General features: G+C 46.4%; 1 protein-coding gene across 5 annotated transcripts in view; it reads right to left on the bottom strand.

Moving 5' to 3' along the window:
- MIB2 (MIB E3 ubiquitin protein ligase 2) overlaps positions 1–20714 on the bottom strand; it is a 69674-nt gene extending 48960 nt beyond the window's left edge. For 2 of the 5 annotated variants that reach the window (XM_055001636.1, XM_055001641.1), the window contains exon 1: positions 6935–7156. The gene's annotated coding sequence lies outside the window, so the exon portion shown is untranslated. Of the gene's footprint in view, positions 1–6934; positions 7157–14035; positions 14046–19722; positions 19866–20599 lie in introns of those variants that run through there. The other 3 variants (XM_055001637.1, XM_055001639.1, XM_055001638.1) reach the window with 3 other exon arrangements.
- Positions 20715–25030: the final 4316 nt, after the last annotated feature.

Raw genomic sequence — 25030 nt, 5'->3', positions numbered from 1 at the left:
GTACCAAGTAGCAGTTGAGAAAACAAGCAGAGATCTGGGGGGTCTCCAGCTCTCACCTTTGCTACCAACTCACTAGATGGCCTTAGTCATTTCACTCCCTGCACATCTGCAACGTGGAGATAATACCACTGGTCTACCTTACAAGACTGCATAAAGATTGCATTTGAGATAATATGTGTGAGTCATAAATTCCCTCTCCCACGTGCTAAAGTTGAGTATCACTGTCTGACTGGCAGGGCTGGTGTTAACAGCTGACAAGATGAAATTTCTTCCAAGGCCTACAAACCCTGGGGGGAGCCTGCTGCCAACCCGACGAACCTGTTCTTACTAGGAATATGAGATCACCTCAAGCTTCTAAGCCCAATTAGTGCCATCAAGGAGCAAGATACTCCATTCCCTCCTCCAGGGTGCCCACACATGCACAGTGGGTTGTCTTACTTAATAGAACACATCTTGCCAAGACCCCCAAACCTTAGAGAGGGCCTGGCCAACTGCCCTTAAAACTGCCCCATGAAGGCTTTTCCAACCCAGCTTTCAGGATCTCAGATATGGAGATGTATTTTAAAAAAACATACAGTATCAACAAATGCAATATTCCTCCAGTGAACTAACCCTGGAAAAGGAATGGAAATTAAAATTTGTATTTCCCCACAAGGGGGAAGAAAAAGAATAATAAATAAAGTCTGGGATTTTGCAAGTTAGCACAGCTGGCAATTAATATCAACCTGGCTAGCCACTATGAAGCATTACAATTCCCTCTACAACCCATTTCTGATGTTAATTTTTGCTTTCAGACGTGGGGGCTCTATCAAGCAGAAAGTCAAATGCTGTCCTTAAGGGGATTATGTCCTTCAATCTCAATTAAGGGATTAAGAGACATTTTAAAAAATCAAGACAAGCAAAAACAGACAACATATTTAGCAAAGAAGAGGGAAGCAGTGGGGAAAGTTAGACCATTTTTTGACGTCAGAAAAAAAAAGCCCAAAACTGAAAGCTTGTAATTAAAATTAGCACAGACATGACGTTCAGCACTCTAAAATTTCCTACACATTGTGAAATTATGGTGTCTGAGTGTCTGTAACAGTAAGTTTTGTGGTCTTGGAAGAAGAGAGTGTGGGTGCTTTTATCTTATGCTGAAACACAAAACCAAGAAAGACAGTTTGATATCATCGAAGGCAGAATTTCCCTTGAATTGCAGGTAGATAAGAGAACTGCTTTTACCAAAAAAATTGAAACACTCCTAACTCATACTTAATTCCAGTGCCTGTCAAAATTTACTTTCAGAATGTGGAAAAGGAAAAAATTCTGCTGAATTCACCTGCATCAGGAATGACAGAATTATTTGCGCATAACTGATTGAAACTAGCAGAAAATAGCATCTTGGAAATCTCATCTCTTTTTTGAAAAATTAAGCTGCTAGTCCTGATGTTGCTGTATAAAAACTAGGAATATCTATCTACACGTCTCACCTCTACTTTCTTCTCTCTTAGAATGGGGGCTAACCCAATTCAGCAGGGAGGCTTTGGGCCAATCAGAAGGCCAAGACAGAATCTATAGACTGTCTCTTGGATGCTGAGTTGTAGAATACAGAGAATTTAGTATAAAGTACACATGTACTGTGTCAGAGAGAGAGAGAGAGAGAGAGACAGAGAGAGACAGAGAGAGACAGAGAGAGACAGAGAGAGAGAGAGAGAGAGAGAGAGAGAGAGAGAGAGAGAGAGAGAGAGAGAGAGAGAGAGAGAGAGAGAGAGAGAGAGAGAGAGAAATCCTCCAAGGAAACTTTCCTTTTCAAAATGATTTGCAAGCCAACCACTCCACCCGGGCTGCTAAACCCCTGGTTTGGGGTTGAGTATTCCCTGCTCCAAGCTCCTGTTGTCTGGAAGCAACAGTGGTAGCTTTAGGAATTGCTAGAAACTCTATGGTTTTAACATAGAGTTTCTGGCAATTCCTAGGGCTATTGCTGTCACTTCCAGGTTTCCCCCGGAAGTGATGTCATTATGGTCGCAATGCCCCCCTCCATGTACCCACCCACAACTTTCCTGCTGGTTGCTTGGCTTGGCCTGACAACCCTATCTCCCCCAAAATGAGCATCAAAAAAGCTAGGACATGGGAGTCTTCTCTGGGGCTACTGAAATCTGGAAAATATTGTGAAGATTTTTGCAAAAGAACTATCAGAGCCAGTCCAAGATCAAGGCAGCCAGACTCAAAACCAGGCTTCAAAGCCATATGGCCATATGGGTTAAGCAGGACCCTAAAATGCAGCATGCCTAAGATACTATTCTGTTGACCAGGTGAGACTAGGTGGCCAGGCATCCAGGATTTATACCAAGCCTGGCCAATCCAGAAGCTAGCTGCCAACTGGAAGGGTCGATGTTGTACTCTCCTATTTCCTTCTGTGCCTGAAAAGGGTGCAAGGTTCAAGGACGTCCAACCCAGATGATTCACGAAGACTAGACTACAGTTCTAAGAGGTCGCCAGTTCATGCATCTGTCCCAGTGCCTCCCATCAGCCCAAAATCTTCACCCGCTTGCCTCTACATACTTTAATCCCCCCTCCAAAGATTCCCAACCTTCTTCCCTGTTGAAAACAATTTCTACAAGAAAGCAAAATAGAGAGTCCAGTAGCACCTTTAAGATTAACCAACTTTATTGTAGCATAAGTTTTTGAGAACCACAGCTCTCTTCGTCAAGATTCATCTGATGAAGAGAGCTGTGGTTCTCAAAAGCTTATTCTATAATAAAGTTGGTTAGTCTTAAAGGTGCTACTGGACTCTTTAGTATTTTGCAACTACAGACTAACATGGCTAACTCCTCTGGACTTACAAGAAAGCAGTACCTCCTCTGATAAACCATGCATGCACAATGACATTAAGCGGCCACATGCAAACACACTCCTTTTACTTAATTTGGCTCATTTGGGGCAGCTTGAGAGGTGAGAGAGGGCCGGCAAGGAATCCCCAATCGCGGCAGTCACACAACGAGGCCAGGCCCCAGATCCTCCTGGGCTACTGAAATCTCCAGGGCACATCACAAAACGGGCCATTTTCTCTTTCTCCCTTCTGGCGAATGTCCCTTGAATGGCAAATGAAGCCTTACGTAAGGTGGCCAGGGGCTCACACAGACGTAGGCATGGCCCCGAGGTCGCTCGTCCAATCTGGGCCATTTCGAAAGCATGTTTTAATGGTCCAGTGGGCGCCCTGTTTAAGCAGGCAGAGCTAATTCGGTTTACATCTGGCACAAGAGGGTATTTTTTGAAAAACCACATGCGCGCACAAGAAAGGATGTTTTCGTCAACAAGGGAAACACACTGTACTAGCAAGCAGCTGGCTGTTGTTTCAGACTTGCCAAACAGAACAGCTGACCTCTGCCTATGGCTACAGTTTAATGTGGCACACCCCACACTTTCATCTCTATATGGGGCTGTCCCATTTGTAGATGAGGATACAAAAAACTGGGTGCAGCAATATTCTGGTAACCAAAATACTATAACCCAAGTTTATATTTTAGGATCCATGAACTGATAGGGCCAAAGCACATAAACAAACACATGGATAAAAAGCAGTTTCTTCCTCTCTCCACCTCGAAGGAGTCTCATTCAATATAGCAGCTTTGGATTGTTTATAATGAGCACCTTCTTTAAGATATTTACAAGCACTCTTTGTTCCCCATAATAAACACTGCTGGGATTCTGTTGTTGTTCTGGGATCTCTTGAAGCACAAAGGTGATAGCGATCTTGGAAAAATCCACTCTGAGCCAGGGGGACTCTTGAGTTGCCAACTCAAGGCTGGGAAATTCCTGGGCATTAGGGGAAACTGAGCCTGGGAGGGCAGGGTTTGGGGAGGGGAGGGACCTCAGTGGGATATAATGCCATAGGGTTCACCGCCCAAGGCAGTCACTTTCTCCGGGGGAAAAGGATCTCTGTAGCTGTAATTCTAGGAGATCTCTAGGTTCCACCTGGGGGTTGGCAAGCCTACTTGGATGGGGAGGGCATATGAAGGGAGTTTATCGTGACCTTTGGGGGAGGGAAAGGGCAACTCCCACCACAGGACAATTTTGTGAGTTCTGCAGTCACAAAATTCCGCACCCTTAGTGCAGAAGGCACACGCCCAAGGGCTGAAATTCTGATTGGCTTTAAAACCACAGCCCGGGTCTGTGCATAAAGCAGAGGGAAGTGAAAGAATGCACTTCAGACAGCAAGAAGGGGCTATCGCTATTGAACTTTCCCAGCAAACCAGTAATTAGAAAAATAACACATTGGGGGAAAGAATTCTAGATCCAGTGTGGTGTAGTGGTTAAAGTAGGTCTAAGATCTGGAATAGCCACGTTCAAATCCCTGCTTTGCCATGGAAGCTTGCTGGGTGACCTTGGGTGAGCCACACAGCCTCAGGCTAACCTACCTCACAGGGTTGTTGTAAGGATAAAATAGAAGGCAGGAGAATGGAAGCAAACCACTATAGATCCCTACTGGGGAGAAAAGCGGGGGATAAACAGATCAGCCCTTTTCTTTGGCGCTAGAAGAACTCGCAAGGAGTTCCTCGTGTGTTAAAGCATTCAAGAAAAATTCTCCCTGACCTGCAGTCCAAAGCAGTCCTGGATTCTGCTTTGCACGTGTCTCAAATACCTGAAAGGAAGACATTTTTCCTCCGTATGCTTTCCAGAGAAAAAAAAGGGGCCATCTTATATTTACATACATATTACAGTTACATGCAGTAAAACCCTTTTGTATATAATCTTTTTTAGGGAGATCACTCTACACTAGAGGCGGACACAAACCAAAATATGAACCAAAGTTTGTCACGAACCACGCTGGTTCGTGGTTTGCAAACCGGCGGTTTGTCAGAGCCCATTTCTGACAATTGCCACGAACTTTATGCTGGTTCGTTTGGTGCATTTTTCGGTTCGTCACTGCAGACAGCCTGGCGCTGATCAATCAGTTTCCTAGGCAATGGGGGGGGAGGGTGCTTTCTGCAGACCTTCTGCTGGCCCAGAAGGAGGACCTCGTGCCTGGCACAAGGTAAGTGCCAGTGACTCTACCCTCCCGGTGGGACGGTAGAGGGACTTGGCAACCCTAATTACAGCCCACCCAATGCACTTCAAAACGACAACTCCTTTTCACAAGCAGCAGCCTGTACCTCTTCTTGTGTGACACTCACTCCAAAGAGAACAGAAAAGCCAGCCCATCTGGGCCTCTCTCACTTGTCCAGGCCTGATCGCCTGGCCTCTCACTCCGAGTTGGACTGCTCTGAGACACAAAAATGATGGGCTGGAAATTGCCCCCATTTCGAGGCCTAGCTCTGAACTATAGTGGGGGGGGGGAAGAAGAAGAGAGATTGGCAACGGGAGAAACAAATTTGGCATTGACCTTGGTATTTCCACAATTGCCAACAGCTGTTAGAAAGGAAGGGTCTTGGAAAAAGGGTCCCTGAATATTAGTCAGAGAGAGAGAAAGAGAGAGAGAGTGCACACAAATATAAATACAGTTTTTAATGTGACCCAAAGTTCACCAGACTTTTACCTCAGAACTTGTGTCCAAGAAGTTCCCTTCCCTCAATCACTGCCTGACCCTTCATTGAGGGATGCCAACCTCTAGGTGGACTGGAGCCTGGAGATCTCCCAGAATTACAACTGATCTCTCGACTACAAAGATCAATTGGTTCCCCTGGAGAAAATGGCCTTTTTAAAGCCACATGGCATCATGCCCCTTTGAGTTCCCTCTCCGCCCCAAACACCATTAATATCTCCCAGGAACCCACCCCTCCTAAAAACCTATCTATTCCAACCTTTGCACAGTGAAATGGCTTTAGGGCCTAATTTGGACTCCTGGCCTACAGAAAATATTATATTCTGGAACCTCCACCTGTCTCCGTCCCATCATGAGTACCTGAGAAGAGTTATCATTCTGTTTCCCCACCCACCTTCCCCATCTGCTGGCTGGGACAGCGCCCTGAGCAAGCTTGGCAAAGAAGTCCACACCAGCAACGAAACAACATGATTCTCCAGTGCCCAAACATATCTACAAGGTGACCTAAAGACGCACCCTCTTACTTTTATTACACTTCCCTTCCTGGTCACCACGGGACAATCCTGTCTTGTGCAGGTGTATAGCTACTTGCAAGCCTATAAACTGAGAGCCTTTTGCTTTGCAGCTAAAATGGCCACAGCTGTACACAGAATTTATAGGAACAGCTTCCAGGTCAGGTAAGAGAGCATTTCCAGAAAAGGCTGATATGTAAACTGCCTTGTTCTAAGCCAAACTGTTGGCCCAGAGGAGAGCTCTATTACTTCTTAAAAAAAAATTAAATAGTGCTCAAGCCGCAGATAGAATGCAAGAGAATCCTCCTAGCCAAACTGACGTTCTTTAGAAGCCAAACACAGAATCTGCATTTAGTACATTCCCAATCTAATTATATGCTCTAGCGTCAAGGGGAAAAGTTTGTGTGTGGGGGGAGCTGACACACTCACCTATGGCTATGGAGCCTAGCAATAGGAAGTTCTTCCAAGGCAACATACTTAAATATTTGGACGCTAGCAAAGCCGGATATGAGGGCCTGATGGTGCAAATTAGCAAAGCTGTGCTATTAACTCTCATTTTGCTAATCTGTGCTATTGTTGTTGAGTGAATAGCTGTGTACTTTCATTTGGACACACACGAAAAGAATACGGGATAATGAAGCCCACCCACCGGAAAACATATTAAGCACCAAGTTCCAAGATGTCATGGGGCATCCCCCACACACTTCATACCTCCCTCTTTGCAACTATCAGGACTAAAACTATTTATGAATACAAAGGTTGAGGTTCCCAAGTTTCACATTCTGCATCCCCCCCACCTCAGTTTCTGCAGAATCTGCCACAGCCTCGCTTACGCCGCTGCTAAGAAAAGATACCTTTGCTGAAGTTCAAACAAGGTGACAGGCAGTCATCTAGAAGTTACCTGCAAGCAGGGAAAGAGGAATCCTTACTCCGTGATTCTAGTATTTAGATGGTTTTCTCCGACAAGGACCTGCCAGCGGCTTGCCTTGAATGTCTGAAGGCTTCCCAGCCCTTTTGGAAATCTGTGTCCAAGTACGTAGCGTAGGCGAGGTTACCATTCATACTGGACCCATTTTATCCCCACTCCTTTTTAATCCTGCCAAAGCTGTAACTGCAACTGGACAAAATGTTTCCAGGAGGGCTCAAAGCAGAAAAACAAAAACAGATGATCCTAAGAGGGCTGGAGGAGAGAAAGGGGGGCTCGGCTTGCTTTTGTTTGTTTGCAAAGGTGCCATTTCAAGGTATCGAAAGCCAGAACAGCAGGTTTCCCAGATGATCTTCTTTGATAATTTTTTTGTTGGTGCCTGTCTCCTGGAAGCTTGAAGCAGGCTATATGGGTTGCGGGGAGATTGTGGCTTCCAGGTCCAGAAGCGGTAGTTTCGAGGTTTCCCAGGAGGAATATCAGATGCTACTGGAGGCTTTCCATCGCTGCAATCTCATCATTTCCGCGGGAGTACGTTATGAATCTGCATAATACCTAATAAGAGTAGAAGATAAAGAGACACCGCTCTCCTCTCACTGTCTCTAGGGACTCTATTTCCATTCAAGACCGTCAGCCCCACTGAGATGCCCCGATCAGTCATCGGCCTGAGCCCAGCACCCAAAAGAAGCCCGTTCCACTCACTTTTGGGGACCCTGCACCTGTAAAACAAGATCTCTTTGCTCCGCTTTGCTGGCAGCGTTTTGGCTGAAGGAGTGTGGCGGGCTCTGCCGAGAGCTGATCTTGCAATTGCAGAGAGGCGGGCAAGAAATCCGCTCTCTGTGGTGTTGTGGTTGGTGGAGAAAGCTTTAAAGAGGCACCACGCAGCCGCCTCTCCCGTCTCCCTCCCTGGAGGCTGCACGGAATGACAGCAGCCGGAAGAATAGTGACAGGCACCTAAAGCTGCCTGTCTCCCTGCCTGGCAAAGGAGGCTGAATAATAATACAGTCCGAAAGGAGGGGGCGGGGAAATGGGTGCTCCACCTGCTGGCTGCACGCTCGCTCTCAATCCTGCCCTACAGCTCAATCGGTCCAAAGAGCCCCAATAGATGAGTCTGGATCGCTAGACTTTGCATTCCCCCTTTCCAGGTGTCTTCACATCCTTTGCAGCTGCCGCTGAACAGCTGCTTTTGCAAAGAATCATTGCCGCTCTCAGCTCTACTCTCCCGGGTAGAGAAAGGTCTTTCCCAACACTGGACATCCTATAACCGGGAAAGCCAGGGACTGAACCAGGGAATTTCTCTATGCAAAGCAGATGCCCTGCCCCTGAGCCTGTACATTCCTTAGAGGTACTGACACGGAGCCTGTACATTGGAGCCTGGGTGCATTCCTTAGAGGTACTGACAAGGAAACAAGATGCCTTGATGCACCATTTGATCCTCCTGTCCTTCTCCTCTTTTAACCATGCCCCTTACGCACCGCATCTTCCCCCTCTGCAGCCAACATGGAACAACATTCCACAACTAAACTCAGAGCACGTACAAAGTGCATTTCCTTCCCAGTGAAGAAAGCCGCCTTTCCACACACAAAATTAAGGCGTGTCTAGAACTCCTGCTGAACGTGGCCTTTAATGGCGGCCAGCCAGCCCACGTTGGGAAAATGAAACCTCCATGTGTGGAGGCAGTACACCTGTGCCGAAGGGACACAAGAGGAGACCGCATGGGTCTTCGTGCCCTGACTGTAGGCTTTCCAGTGGCTGCCTGCTGTGGGGATACCGGGCTAAATAGGCCTTGGGGTTCTTTTTACAGGTACGATTTCCTTCCAAAGCAAGGCTTTCATTCATTCGCTCTGACCCTAAAACCTCTTTCAGGAAATTAAACAGTGCCCACACTTCAGTCAATATCCATTACAAGCATGCAATATTATCTACATCCCCTTTAGGCTCTTCTCCAAATATATTTCCAACCATTGGCGGGGGGGGGGGGGGCTTTCCCTAGAGAAGGGACACGTTCAGTTTGTTTCTTAAATTTCTGTCCCTACCTCCTTTCCACCTCCGGAGAGAAGAGCAAAGCTCCCTCTCCAGCCACCAAAGAGGTCACCTTTCGACAGTCACTTAAAAATACAAGACAGCCTGGCTTGGATGCCAAGTTCTGAGCTTGCAGTTTTAACAATGGAGAAGGACACTAAGAGAGGAACTGGAAATTGAAACGACTAGTTCTTTCATGTTTCCTTTCCTCTTCACATCCTTATTTGAGTCCTAGGCTATCCCCGTCCTCTATAGAACAAAAATTATGTTCTCTGTTCCCAAATGACACATTTCTTCCTTGCCAGTCCTGAGAACTCTCAATTTATTTAGACATCTCACCTTTCTATTTTTAAAAAAGCATCAAGGCAGCTTACAAAAGAAGCAGGAAAAATTAGAATCCATCATCAAAAGGTCTAAATGGACCCAATTTAAAACGCTGACCTAAACAACAAGTCAACGGAAGTAAGAACGGAACCAAGTTCACAGCCTCAAGGCAGCACAAGTACCAAATAAACAGTGCAATCGTAAGAATACTCCATTCTAAACTCACTGATTTCAATGAGCTTCGACTAGAGTAGCTCTTGTTTGGATTGCACTGAAAAACTCATCTAAAAAGGTCTCTCGACTTATCTTTTTAGGGTTGTCCTTTAACCAGTCAAATAAGGACCTTCCAAAATAAGCAGGTTTCTGAAGAATGGCAGGAGGCCAGAAAACCAGGGGCTGAAACCCGTGAGGTGTTGCAACACCCAAGAAAAAGTCAAACGTTCAAGAAACAGAGGAGTTAGCCATGTTAGTCTGTAGCTGCAAAATAGAGCACCTTTAAGACTAAACCAACTTTATTGTAGCATAAGCTTTCGAGAGCCACAGCTCTCTTTGTCAGATGCAAAATAGTTAAGTAATAGTAAAAGTAATAGTAAACGTAGAAATAATAGTAAATAGTAAAAGTAATAGCAAACACTCAAGAAAGAGTGTTTACTATTATCCACGTATCCTGCGCCTTTTCTTCAAGGAGCTCAGCTTGATGTACGTGGTCCTCCTTCTACTACACAACCCTGTGAGGTATGAGATAGGCGGAGAGACAGTGCCTGACTCGAGAGCACCCAGCAAACTTTATAACTAAGTGGTGAGTTTGAACCCAAGTCGCCTCCATCTGACACTAAAATCACTACACTATGATGCCTAGAAACTCGGCACAGAGGAAGATATGGCCTGCCCCTCAGTTTTCGTTCTGCTCTGATAGGCAAGCCAGAGAAAGCCCAACAAGGAGGGGACAGTGGAGGAGCTAACGAGAGCCCCACTGCACCACGGTTAACACAGACTGATCAGACTGAGTGACCCTGTAGGTTATATAGCAAAGACAGACCAATCAGGAAGCTGCTCCATCCCAGCCAATCACAGCCATGGGCTGATTCCGCACACGTTGGATAATGCACTTTCAATGCACTTTATCAATCATTTGAGGTGGATTTTTTGTTCCGCACACAAAAAAATCCGTTCCAAATGATCTATAAAGAGGATTGGAAGTACATTATCCAACGTGTGCGGAATCACTCCTACTCTCTCTCTCTCTCTCTCTCTCTCTTTCTCTCTCTCTCTCTCTCTGGGGAAAACTATATAGGACAGACAAAACAAAGGACATGCACAAAAGCAATGCCAATGTCATCAATACCATAGAATTAAACTGAACATCATGAGATTTGGTAAGAGTCCGACTCAAATTGCTTTGGAGCGTGCAGCAGCTCTTCTCTCTCTGGGGTGCAGTGGCACCTGAAGGATTAGTACAATTTGTGCAAGCAGAAGTTTTCGCAGGTCAAGAGCTCTGATGAAGTCAGAGACTTCTGTGTTGGATCCTGGCATTACACAGAGGAATTTTTACTAACACGTGTAATTTCATTTTAGGAGGGTAGTCGTGTTGATTTGCAGTAAAAAACAAGATTCAAATCTAGTAGCACCTTCAAGACCAACAAGATTTGTAGAATACAAGCTTTCAAGAGTCAAAGCTCCCTTCATCAGATACAAGTAGGAATGGGCGCAGGGACCTCCATTCCTACTTGTATCTGACAAAAAGAGCTTTGACTCTTGAAAGCGTATACCCTGGAAATCTTGTAGGTCTTTACTGTGTAATTTAGTTTCCTTCTACTACTCAAGACAAAGGCACTTAATTCCACTCCCCCCACCAGTCAGCAGAAATACTCTTCAGCCATCCTTCTGGCTTCTGAGATTTTCTCAGACGCAGCCCACACATCCAAGCATATCCAAACACAAAGGACTAGTAACTTGCTTTCCCTTTCTCTCTTTTTAAAAAAAGAACGGTTCTTAGCAAGCCAAATTCTGTGGTCAATGTCTCATTTCTGTACTTCTGCATAGTCCCAGTATCCATGCAACTGTGTCTGTAAGACACTCTCAAACCGATGGAGAAATCAATGCAGTTCAGGGCTGAGCATTGGAGCTGTCAGTTTAGGAAACAAACAATGTAGTTGATGAAGATGTATCCTGCTCGAATTTTTGCTCGGGGATACGAACTGGGAGGGGTGGGAAGAACTATATACAAAGGCAAGCCTCGCGTCCCCATTTCTCAGAGGCAGCGCACTTTGCAAAAACGCCCGTTTATTCCAATCGGCAATCGTTACCTTGCTTTTACTCTCAGGGGAACCCCTACCAAAGACAATGCACAAGATGGCCAAAAACCGGCCTCTGTGATTAATACGCATTTTGCCCCAGGGATTAACGTTGAGCCACGTCAGCTACATTCTAAATTGTTTTGTTACCATGTCATCTCATGAGTACGGTCACCACGTAAGCAATTTAAATGCAAAGCTTTCCATGAGTGGGGGAGACTGCCACAGTCAACACGGCACATTGTTGCAGCCAAGTTGTACCCTTGATAAAAATGGTCAGCTGTCAGTCCTTCAGGCCATAATTCAATTTCACATCCATCATAGTTCGGGTCTGTTCAACTCACTGCAAAGTACCCCGCCTTTTCTTGCAGTAATGCCAAAAAGCCCCAGAGATGTTAAAGCTTTTGGATGCTCTTGTGCCAACGTAAAGGTGGTTTGGAGCCAACGGCAAAGGAGAGATAGACCTTCGTTTAATAAAGCATACAACATGGAGCTAGCGTGGTATAGGATCTTAAAGAATGTGCCTGATCTGAGAGGCAAAAGTTAAAGTTTTAGCCCTGCTACAAATTCAACAGGTGGCCTCTGTCCCACGGGGATAATACTGGCCTACCAACCCAGGCTGTTGTAAGGATTACAAGTTCACATTTGTGAATACCAAAATGGCTATGTAAACACCAAGCTTCATGCTGCTTTATGTGTCTTACGGCTGGAAAAAGTTCAGCTGGGGTCTCTTAACAGGTCTCCTGCCGGCTCAAAAGCCGAGCCAATTAAAATATATATCAGTCTGATGACTTCATGATTTGCAACAGCTGGCTGGGAAATTAAGGTGCAATTCTATACAATAACCTGCTGCGCTGTGTCAGGGTAATCATATGATAGATGAATAAAAAACTCACTGGAGATGCACATGTTCTGTAACCAGGAATCTGATTTTGCTGTTTTTTTTCTAAACACCTCTCCTTTTTCCTTCTTGCCTAGCAAACTGCTACAAACAGAGATGGACACGAACCGAAATACGAACCAAAGTTCATGATGAACCAGGCCAGTTCGTGATTCGCGAACCGGCAGTTCATCAGAGCCCATTTCTGACAAACCGTCATGAACTTTAGGCTGGTTCATTTGGTTCGTTTTTTTAGTTCGTCACTGCAGACAGCCTGGCGCCAATGAATCAGTTTCCTAGGCAATAGGGGATGGACTTCTTGCAGACCTTCTGCTGATCTGGAAATGACGATTTGCTGACCTGGATGTGACATTTTCACAAACCGGTTCATGAGAGTTCGTGGTTTGTGAAATGCGACAAACCACGAACTGTACGGTTCAGGGTTTTTTTGGGTTTGTGCCCATCTCTAGTTATAAGCAGGCTTCTCTCCTTAAAACAGCATTATTCCGGGCATTTGGGGACTCTCTTTTTTGCAGCGACTGATGCCCTCAAACATAGAAATGCAACCAATGAACTAAGGAATAATGCCCCACCAGAGAAACTGTTCCGCACACCAAACAACCCAAGCTGGTAGTGATGTAAGAAAGCACAAGCAGAAGTCCATTCTCTCCCCTTCCTCCCAGATTTTCCCTTCTGCTCAGTTAGGGTTTCCATCCGACCCTAAGTAACAGAACCACGGACTGGCGAAATCCACAGGTGAAGGCAACTTCCCTTGGACACATCACCCCCTGTGAAGACAGCAGAACTCCCTAACACAATATTGGGTTCCTTTGTAACAGCAAAACACCCAAGGCATCTCTCGTCCTCTTCCCCCGTCCCCCAGCAATATCCCAAATGGAAAATCCTCATCATCGTTTCTATCGCTGCCAGCTAGCGTGAGCGTCGTCTTTAAAATGGCCTTTTGGCAACAGGGACAACAAGAAAACTCTTCTAAATGAAATGAGAGCTCTGGAGATGGCAGATCAAGGTCTTTTGGTGGTGTGTGCGGGGGAGAAGATCAGGGAAAAGGAGGGAGGGAGAGGGAAAGATGCTGAGAAAGACCTCTCGCCATTTGAGAATGATACTGAGCTAGATAGACCAATGGTCGAGTTTGACAGAAGACAGATTCACACCTTCTTGTGAATCTTAAAACTAGAGTCGTAACTCAGAAGAGAGTACATATTTTGCATGCAAAGAATCCTGGGTCAGTTCCTCCAAGTAGAAAGGTCTCTGGTTTGAGCAATGATACGCCCTGCCCATGGAAGTCGCTGGATATCCACTGCTAGTTACAGAAGATGTTATCCAGGCTGATGGGTCTCAGTACGAAGCAGCTACACGAATCCCTGAAGTCCCATCTGTGCTGGTGTGACAGATACAAATACAACCAAAATAAAAAGTGCCTGAGCATATTCTGGAAGGAAACACTGTGGATACAGTACAAATTTCATCTGACATTAAACAACTGCATACTCCGTTATTGTTCTTTACAGTCCACCTTTCTCACTGAGGTTCAAGGTGGACTGCAAAGTTGAAATCCACATGATCAATGCCTGGGATGTTTGGTGTAGAGGTTAAGAATAGCAGGACTCTAATCTGGAGAGCCAGGTTTGATTCCCCACTCCTCCACTTGAAGCCAGCTGAGTGACCTTGGGTCAGTCACAGCTGTCTCAGCCCCACCCACCTCACCTGTCGTAAGGATAATTATAACACACTTTGTATACTGCTCTGAGTGGTGTTGTCCTGAAGGGCAGTACATAAATAGAATGTTATTATATTATTCAATAGGCAATACAATAGGGTATAGATTGCAGAAACTGAAAACGAGCAGATAATCTGAAATGAATAAGCAATTTGATGTGTATTAAACGATATGGAAACTACTCAGTAAGAACGTATGTACAGGAGCAGAAGGTACTTGGTAATATAGTTTACAGTCGTGATCCTTTTAGAAAAACATCTCTTGTCTGAACCATTTTTGTATAGCACCAAACTTTTATATACATAACAAATTCACTGCCTGCAGAACAAAGCAGCTCCTATGTATGTTTTTGCCTGCTTTGTTTTACAAACAGGAAATATGTTTTGTATATAAATGTTTTGCATTCAATCGTTAAGTGCTGGTTGAAATTTGTACTGTATCTGCAGTGTTTCATTCCAGCATGCACTCGGGCACTTTTTATTTTGGTTCTTCTCTCTGGGATCCTTCTTGTGTATTATGACATAGATAAAACCCACAATGATACTATCCAACATCTTGAAGCATGACAGCAAAATGTGAGGGAGTCTGACGCTATCTAGGTTTTGAACAGCATCCCTTCTGACTGCGGGGGATAGATTCCAGCTTTGGACATTCTTTTGTATAAAAGACCTCCACGCACTCAGAAAACTAGCAGATCAGGTACAAAGGTCTGATCCTACCTCTCTTTGCTAGCTATGCTGGTTTTCCACTGACAAGGAACTTTCAACAGATGAGAGCACTCCCAAATCTGGTCCTCCTCCAACTGCAGTGCAAAGAAGCACAGATCGGCCCCTGTGTGTATGAACCCAGCCTGAGGAAAGTTCTCAAGTAACAACAGCCTAATCTGTTAGCAAAGTCCACGTAACTCAAGTCTGGATTTGAGAAAGCTGCAGGGTCAACCGCACCAGGCCTGAACTCTTGCTCTCTGACGCGCCAGTGGTGTGGAGGCATATGGAACTCCCAGCCACTTGGGGAGGGGAAAAGACAGCAGAGCCCTGAAATTTCTTTGGGAAGCTACATAGATATTACCATGCCAAGAGCCTCTTTTACAACTCCAGAGGGAAACACAACTATTGGCTTCCTAAGAACTTCAGGGCTTTGCATTTTCCCACTTTATTTATTTATTTGGAATCAGTATAGTTATTTGGAATCACTTTATTTATTTGGAATCAGTATAGGTTTTTTTTCAGCAGTGCCTTTTTCCGGCAGTACGGGCCAGTATGCAATATCAGCACCTCTTTTGACCAACGGGTCCCCAGGCTGGCAAACATCGTGAGTACCAGCACCTCTTTTTAAAGAAAAAAAGCACAGATCTAAAGCATCCACAACACAGTGCGGAACCATCAGCCCTGAGGTCACCACGGTTGCTTCAGTGGCCACCCGGAAGGTGGAGGTTACAAGAATGGCAAAGATGCCACTGACAAACCCAGGGGGCACAGATCTTTCCCAGGATTTTCTCATGCCGTGGGGAGCAGGTCTGTTTTAGGACAGCTAGACTGAGTTGCAGACACTGCCCAACAAACTCTTGGGGAACGCTTGATGACTTTGGGGTGCAGCCTTTCCCTGTCAGGGATAATACCCTTAGGAAAATAAGGAGGCATGCAACAGACAGGGGCCCGCACCAAAGAAAAGAAGGCCACCTGGGTGCGCCCATAGTGTCCCTTCAAGGGAACAGGTGCCCCAAAAGCCCCCTGGATGGTAAGAACCCTCCATCCAGGATGCCACAGATTTTGCCTCCAAATATTCTGACAAATATTCTGCATCTGACGAAGAGACCTGTGATTCTCGAAAGCTTATGCTACAGTAAAGTTGGTTAGTCTTAAAGGTGCTACTGGACTCTTTTCGATTTTGCTACTACAGACTAACACGGCGAACTCCTCTGGATCTATGCCTCCAAATATTGTGACGCTTCCTTTTTTAACGCAGAGGACACTGTGCTTGCTCTAAGCCAGGATCATCAGCCCCCGCTCAGCTCTCCTCCCTCCGCATTTCCACAGCTCCTCTTTCGTCCAATGAGATGGATCAACCTCCAATTCTAGTCGATTTCCCATACACGGCCTTTCTTCCTGGGGCCAGAGCCCATCAAAGGCGGCTAAGCCTAACCTGCCCTGACGTGCCTCAAACCCACAGAGTGTCCGTGAAAGAACGGACCGGGTAGCGAGGCATCACTTCCCACTTTTGCTGCCTTCAGGTCTTCTTTATTTTTCCTTTAAAGGGTTGAGGCTTAGAGGCACCACCTGCCAAACATCTAGTAAGTACAAGAAAAGCAAAATTACCCACATCTGGCTTACTAACACTAATAAATCTATAATACAACCAATGTCAAGCCTCACAGTGGTATAAAGCAATTCACACCGAAGTACAATATACAATTTCTTCAGTTTTAATAATTGCAAACCCTACTCATAGGCGGAAAACCATTCATACCAGTGCTAACATGGAAGTTCTATGCCAATAAATAAAGTGCAAGGTGTCTAAAGTGCTATTCATATATTGCACAGAAAAAATAAAGTGCAAATGTGTTAAGAACACCATATACACAAGTCCACTCAGCTACTGTAGTTTCCACAGCACCGTGTGTCCGTTTCATAGGTAAGAATTATTCAATGTCAGTTTCCTCACAGATGGCTGTAGTTCATTCAGAATAATATTTTTTCTGATGAAATGACTTGGTAGTAATTCCTCTTGGTAGTAATTCCTCTAACCGGTTGTCTAGATCCCAATTGCCCGTTTCAAATCATCTTTTTCAAAGAGTACAGTCAGTATTCTCTTCAACCAATGCTTTCTTCAAAATTAATCCTCACAGGTTTCAAAATTGATCCTCACGGCTATCTCATAGCATAGCCTTTCTTTGTAGCTAGCCTGTACAGGTCTTTATTTTTCCTTTAAAGGGTTGAGGCTTAGAGGCACCAACTGCCAAACATCTAGTAAGCGGCACAGAAAAGCGCTTCCTACAAGGATTCGCCCTCTAAAGCATTTCAAAAGGCACCTGCCAGAAGAGACCGTCTCGGAGAAAATCTGCTCCTGAAAAGGTGGTGATTTGGAGCGCTGGATATCTGGGACGGGCCCCAAATACAGGGACTTGGTTTCCTCTAGTGCAAGAGCGCCTCCCAAACACAAAGCTGCCCTAGCTTGTCACTCTCTTAAATCAAGCTGGGAGTGGTTCCTTGAGTTCTCTAGAACTGGATAATCTTTAGTGGGAGATGCCAGAAATTGAACGTTTAGTCAAGAAGGTGATCTACCACTGAGTATCAGTGCCTCTAAACATACAAAAATAGCTTTATTCAGAGTCATATCGGTGGTAAGTATCTCAGTAGCATCTACTCTGTCTGGCAACGGGGCTCCCAAGTTTTGGGCAGAGAAAGGTCTTTCCCACAGAGTTCCTCTTAACTGGAGATGCCAAGGATTGAATCTGGAACTTTGAGAAACCCCACTAGCAGGAAATAAATCCCATCAAAATGTGCTTCTTAGCCTTTTATCATCCTCATTATTTCTTTCGAGTCATAGAAACATAGAGCTTGAAGGGATCCCAAGGGTCATCTAGTCCAACCCACTGCACGACGAGCCAGTTTGGTATAATGGTTAAGAACGGCAGGACTCTAATCTGTAGAGGCAGGTTTGATTCTCCACTCCTCCACTTGAAGCCAGCTGGGTGACCTTGGGTCAGTCACAGCTCTCTCAGAGCTCTTTCAGCCCCACCTGCCTCACAGGGTGATTGTTGTGAGGATAATAAAAACACACTTTGTAAACCGCTCTGAGTGGGCGTTAAGTTGTCCTGAAGCTCGGTATATAAATTGTTGTTGTTGTTATTTATTATTATTATAACAAAGGAAATTCACAGCTACCTCTCCTGGTGACCCCTCCTCTATGCACAGAAGAAGACAAAATAACCCTCCAGGATCCCAGCCAATCTGGCCCGGAGAAAAATTCCTTCCTGATCCCAAAGTGGCAACTGGGCATTAGTCTGGGTATATAAGAAAGGGCCAAGAGAGCCTCACACCAGCCCATCCCCTCCTGCCCAGCATTACTGACAGGTGGCCATCTAGCCTCTGCTTAAAAACCTCCAAAGAAGAAGAGCCCACCACCTCCGGAGGAAGCCTATTCCACTGAGGAACCACTCTGTCAGGAAGTTCTTCTTAACATTTAGCCGAAAGCTCTTTGGATTGAATTAACCCATTGGTTCTGGTCTGACTCTCTGGGGCAACACAAAACAGTTCTGTTCCATCCTCAATATGGGATAGCCCTTGAAATACTTGAAGAGAGCTATCAATTCACCTCTTAAACTCTCCTCAAACCATCAGCGTCTTCAACTACCCCACTTAAGACCAGAAAACAGAGTTCTGCCACATGTCTGTGAACTCTGCACTTGATATCCTTTGCGAGGTTGTATATTTATGCCTTGTTCATTAAAAAAAAACAGCTGAAGAGACTTGCAATGCAGCCATCAAGGGACGTGGCTGCTGGGAAAAAACAGAATCACCCAGTTTTGTCACACAGGCTTCAGTTTTCCCCAGGCATGCCACTTTGCCCAGATGACAGGCTCATTCGCTGCAAACTTCAAGCTGGTAACAAGTCCTTATAATAAGGAAAGCGGTCACTCCAAAATAGCAGCTCCAGGGCTTTGGGGCCTCTGTAGGGTCAGTGAAAACAGGATGTTACGCCAATGTCAGGGTAAGCTAACAAAAATAAACACAAGTCAACCTATTCGGAGAAGCGGCGTTTCAGATTCTACTGGACTGTAAAAGAAAGAGGTACAAATAAATATCCCCTTGCTTTTCAAGGCAGAAAAAGAGATGGCCCAAAAGATTATCAAAGTGTTGGAACACCATCCCTTACAAAGAAAGGTTAAAGCATCTGGGGCTTTCAGGTTAGACATACGAGAATAGGGCAGATGGCTAGAAAATGATGTACAGCGTGCACACGAAAGGGGCAGAAAACTCTTTTCTCTCCCTCTCATAACTTGGGGACACCTGATAAAGTAGATGGTAAGGAAATGGAGGCCAGCCAAAAGAATGCATTTTCTGTCCACGGGGCAGAATTAACTTGTGGAACTCACGGCCTCAGTGACATTAAAAGGGGAACAGGCAAATTCATGCACATTCAAGGACTGTTAGCTAAATGATAGGTAGGTGGAACCTGCATGATCAGAGGCAGTGTATCTCAGCTAGGGAACAGCAACAGGCGGACCAGCTAGCGTAGCCAGGTTCTCCCAGAAGCATGGCACACAGGTCAATGCTGAGAAGCTGGCTAAAGGATGCCAGACTAGGTGGTCTATTGGTCTAATACATGAAGGCTCTTAAAGTCATGCGATTATTAGGATGTACGAATACTCAACTGTAAACATTCCAGTTTCTATTTTTGATAACTTTTCTGGACGACGCTCTGTACAAATCTTTGCTCTTGTTGAAAACCGTGCATGCCACACAAAGCTAAGAAGAACCAAACAAGCAAACAAAATTATGATGCTTACGGTGGCCAAAGCAGAGGCCGAGCAAGAGAAGCGGGCCAGACACTTTTTTTCAGCTGTAGCGGAATTTTATCATTTGCCAACACCTTATCTAATCGCAAACCACAGGCGACGATGGCATTTTGCTCCCCGGTGCTACTTTTAGGCCATGCCAGTCATGTCCTGCCCACAGACTAACGAGAGGCAAGGGCAGGTGCGGGAGGGCTCTTCTCTGCCGATGCCCTGCCAACTTCTCCAATCCAAACCCACCCAGACCGTCCCACGCCATCAACAGGCGCCCAGAGCAAGATGATTTTTGTGCCAGGCGTACAGAGAAGTTACACATCCTCAGCCAACCCACTGGGTGACAAAGCCAGACCAAGCCAGAAGCAGATTTCCAAAGCTAATTTTTTGGAGGGGACGGACGGACATGGACCTCAATAAGAGACCCTCCCCCAATGTTGCAATAACTGGGGGGTCTTGGTCCTCCAACCCAAGGCCTCCCCATGCCATAAGGCGCCTCGCTTGCTCTGCAAACAGAAACACTTGGTGCAAATATCCCCGGGGAAGGAAACCTGCAAGCTCCAGTCCGATCCGAAAGCCAAAACCAAATCCCCCCAAATTCAATCCCCGCCCCTTCCCCAAAGCCCCGCCCCCACGACGCATCAGCACCCTCGACCCACAGGGGAAGCAAGCCTCCAACGCAAGGCTTGGTTTGTTTTCTATTTGCGCTCGTCTCCAGGCATCCTGGGGAGGGCAACCGGAGCCCTGCCAAAAGTCGCCTGGCCCCTGAACCCCCCTCCAGCCCAGCCCAGCCCAGCCCAGCCCAATCTCTTCGCTGCCCCTCCCTCCAAGCTCGCCCCTCTCCCCCCCCCCCCCCCGCCCGCCATCCCAAACTTACTGCAAAGTTGCTCTCCAAAGAAGGCTTCCAAACTGGGATTCTCCCCAGCCACTGGATTTCCCCTCTTGCTTCCAGCCGCCTCTGCTGCTCCCCCCCCCCCTTTGGATTTCCTCTTCCTATGCAGCAAGCCTAAGCAGTCACTCTTTCCTCCCCCCACCCCAGCTTTCAGTTCCCAATCCCAGCCTGCAGGGCGCAAAGGCTTCCGGGAATTGGAGTCTCCATCGCCACCTTCCCCGGGCCACTTTCCTACCTGCCAAGACTCCACCTCCCGGCATGCACCGTGCAATCCCCTGCTGCTAGCAGAAGGGGAGCCAGGCGGTTTCTTGTCTCCCCCCACCCCCCGCCGCCCCTTTCAGCCACCCACGTCCAAACCTACACACGCGGATGGTGGGAAACCTGGGGGGAAGGCGCCACCCTGTGGGTTGTTGCATGCAGCGCGCAAATGAAATGGCAAAGAGCAGGGAAAGCGGGTTTTAGCAGCGTGCCGGGTTTGTCAGATCATCAAAAGGTGGCGACTTCAGAAAAGCCTAGCTGGGTTAGAGCAAAGGTTGCCAGGTCCAGGTTGGGAAATTCCTGGAGATTTGGGGGGCAGATCTTGGAGAGGGTGAGGTTTGGGGATGGGAGAGACCTCAACAGGGTATAATGCCATAAGAGCCCACCCTCCAGAGCAACCATTGTCTCTCGGGGAACCGCTGTCTGTGACCAGGAGATCAGTTATAATTCCGGAAGATCTCCAGCCACCACCTCGAGGCTGACCACCTTAGTTAAAGCAATGGGTCATCTAGTTCACGTTCCTTGCAGCAGCCAGCCTAGGGTTGCCAAACTCCAGGTGGGGCCTGGAGATTTCCATGAATTACAAGTGATCTCCAGATAACAACTGTGGGGACAGGGTAAAAGCCGGAACGGGCATTAAACAAAGAGTGGTCCCACAAAAAAATAGTGGGACAAGCGATGTGAAAGAGAACAGGCTTGGCTGGATTAAACCAAACTGAAACTCCATATGCAGATGCAGAGGAGTTAGCTATGTTAGTCTGTAGTAGCAAAATCAAAAAGAGTCCAGTAGCACCTTTAAGACCAACCAACTTTATTGTAGCATAAGCTTTCGAGAATCACAGTTCATCACAGTGCATCTGACGAAGAGAACTGTGATTCTCGAAAGCTTATGCTACGATAAAGTTGGTTAGTCTTAAAGGTGCTACTGGACTCTTTTTGATTTTCCATACGCAGAGGCAGTCTACCTCTGCATACTAACAATGGGAAATGGACTACTTTGGTGTGAACCTGTCTGCTTGTCAAAGAACTAAATCTGAGCCTCCCTGTTCAGAGGCAGTGTACCAGGCACCAGGGCTGTCATGCTCAGTCTAGGGTCTAGGGTCTACCTTCCCTCTCCCCACAGGAAGTGCATTAAAGGTTAGCTTTAACTGGAGAGAACAGCCCCCGTTTTCAACAGGGAATGCCCACTTGTCCCAAATTTCTCTATTTCTGCTTTGCCTGTCTGCTCTGCCACTTCTCTCCACACCCAGCTTTCTCCACCCTTTCCCTGGATGATTTACTTCCTCCATTGAGCCTGCCTCAGCTGCCTCATTCCCCCCCCCCCCACAGCTTCCCCTCTTCCCAAACCCTACCTCCTTTCTTATCTCCCACCTTTCTCCTCCCCTCCTTCTTTAGCTCCTGTTTAATTGTCCTGGGAGGGGTGTGTGTGTTCTCTAATCATGCAAAAGTCTCTCTGTGTGTTTTATGTGCTGTCAAGTCACTTCAAACTACAAAAAAGGCCTTCTCACAACTAGCTTGGAAGTTGCCATGCCACGGTAATCGAGACTAGACTACTGTAATGCACTCTACATAGTTCTCCCCTCGAAGTCAACTCGGAGACTCTAGCTAATGCAGAATGCTGTGCTCTTTCAGGAGCTAGCTAGAACATACATAATATTCCCTTTCTCCATTTACCCATCAGTTACCAGGCTCAATTCAAGATTTTGGCTATCATCTACAACCACCTCTCCCCCTAATGTTCCGCTATGGCAGCTTCACTCAACTGGATAGGGTCTTCTGCATATACCATCTTATAGCTGGGCAAAATCAAAAGCTGCACACGTGCCTTCCCTGTGGTAGCCCCCATCCTATGGAATGGCCTACCTGAAGAGGTAAGTAAAGCTCCCACTTTCCTGGCTTTCTGCAAAAGTGAATCACTCGGGGGATTTCTACCCAAATTATAGGGCTGTGACATTAGAAGTAGCTCAGAGATGCATTCGTAGGGACAAGGACTATATGCAACTCTGCTGGGTACAGTCTGCTGATGCTGACATGCAGAGCTTTTTTTCTGTGAAAACAGGTGCTGGAACTCAGTGGGTTGCCCTCGGAGAAAATGGTCACATGGCTGGTGGCCCCGCCCCCTGATCTCCAGACAGAGGGGAGTTGAGATTGCCCTCTGCGCCGCTCCTGTCTGGAGATCAAGGGGCGGGGCCACCAGCCATGTGACCATTTTCAAGAGGTTCTGGAACTCCGTTCCACCACGTTCCAGCTGAAAAAAAGGCCTGTTGACATGTGCCTTCTAGGGAGTTTTCCACATTGCTAAACATGCCATGTAAATTAGTTATATTTTTATCCTGCCCTTCCTCCAAGGTATGTGTAGGGGGCATGCATGCTTCTTCCCTCCTCCATTTCATGCTCACAACAACCGCTGGGAAGGAAAGTAGGTTTAACCGAGGGTGGGCCTGACCCATAGTTCTCCAGTGAGCTTCATGGCTGGGGCGCTGGGTCCTAGTCTAACACTCCAACCTCACCTATGTGGGTTTCCCCCACACTGTAAGGTGAAGGGAGAAGGGCTGCTCTTTACTGGCAAGACCTCCACCCTCAACTAAATCAAGCCAAGAAAGGCTTAAATGCAAGGAAGGAGAAATATCTCATTTTTTAAAAAATGAATATTTTATGTCATTTATTGAACAACATTTAGCACATTTGCATTAAATGAGTTAAACACTTACCAAATCAGTCTGCACAAATTGGTCGCGTTCTGATCCCCTGAAGGAATGAAAATTGCCTGCTCATAACCAAGAGCTGTTCTCCCTCCTTCCCAGCACAAGCCAAGCTCAGACACCCTGGGGATAACGGGGGGGGGGGGACCCAGCCCAGCTCATTTGCATGGTTTAAGCCTCAGCCCTTTTTTAGAGGTTGCTGTTAGTATGTAAAGTTGCAGGAAAGAGGAGTCTTCCTGAGCATGTGCAAAGTTAATAGTATTATAGTGTGCCTCCAAACATGTGCAAAGGGCTTTTCCTGCACCACTGAGGAATTATGGGTCATTCCATCCACACATGGGGGGAAGGTGAGAAGAAGGGAAAGGACATGTATTTCCAGTAGAGATGGGCATGGACCCAGAAAATGGCGGTTTGTTGCAGTTCATGGTTCGTCGCGTTTCACGAACCTTGAACTGCCATGAACTTGCCCGGTTCACGAACCGGTTTGTTTGGTTCATCATTTCCAAGGCTGCAAAAGGTCTGCAGAAAGCCCATCCCTCTGTTGCCTATGTAACAGATTGATCAGCACCAGGCTGTCTGCAGTGCCGAACCAAAAAATGAAGCATACGAACTGCTCTAAAAATCATAGTCGTTGTGGTTCGTCAGAAATGAGCTCTGACAAACCGCGGGTTTGTGAACCAAAAACCAGCCTGGTTCGCGACGAACTTTGGGTTGTATTTTGGTTCGTGTACATCTCTAATTTCCAGACTTCTGCCCTGCCGGTGCCTTTCAGGAACTTTGCTTCTTTCTGTCTCCTTTTGTGTTCCCGGCAAGAGCCCCAACAAGACGCTGTTATTTTAGTTCAGATGACACAAAAAGGCACACATTAAGGCAGGCTTTGGTAGCAGGGTCTTAAAGTAACTTTCAGGGCAACTCCCTTTTCTATCTGCATGCTTTAGACAGTCCAGGGCTGGGGCTGCCCACATGCCTTGAAGGCCACCAGCCTGGTCAGCTCCCTTCCTTTTCTTCTCATGAATTGTTGAGTCATTACCGTTGCCCCTTCCCACCTTTTGCAAAACTGTCACTTGATGCACACCGCCCTTCTCGCTTTTTACCCCAGCTCTCGTTTTGTTTTGCTCAGAGATACATGAATAATTTCACCTTTGCTCACCTTGATCTATGTCAATTGCCTGCTGTGTAATTTCTAGGTTATACAGTCAGGGCGGAAACAAGGCCCCTCTACATATTGTGAATGAGCCTTCCCCAAACACAGAAGAGCAAGATTCAGTCCCAGTAGCACCTTAAAGACCAACTAGATTTCCATGGTATGAGTTTTCGAGAGTCAAAGGTACTGCAAACCAAAACGGGTACCCACCCCAAACTATCCCCAAATATACTAACCCGTCCCATCCAATCTCCCAAGGCATGGAAGAATATTTTTTATTTTATTTCATAAATGACATAAATGCGCCCGATA

Source organism: Eublepharis macularius, chromosome 17 (genome assembly GCF_028583425.1).
Source record: "Eublepharis macularius isolate TG4126 chromosome 17, MPM_Emac_v1.0, whole genome shotgun sequence".
In the NCBI taxonomy this organism is placed as follows: Eukaryota; Metazoa; Chordata; class Lepidosauria; order Squamata; family Eublepharidae; genus Eublepharis; species Eublepharis macularius.
This window is presented reverse-complemented; position numbering and strand designations above follow the sequence as displayed.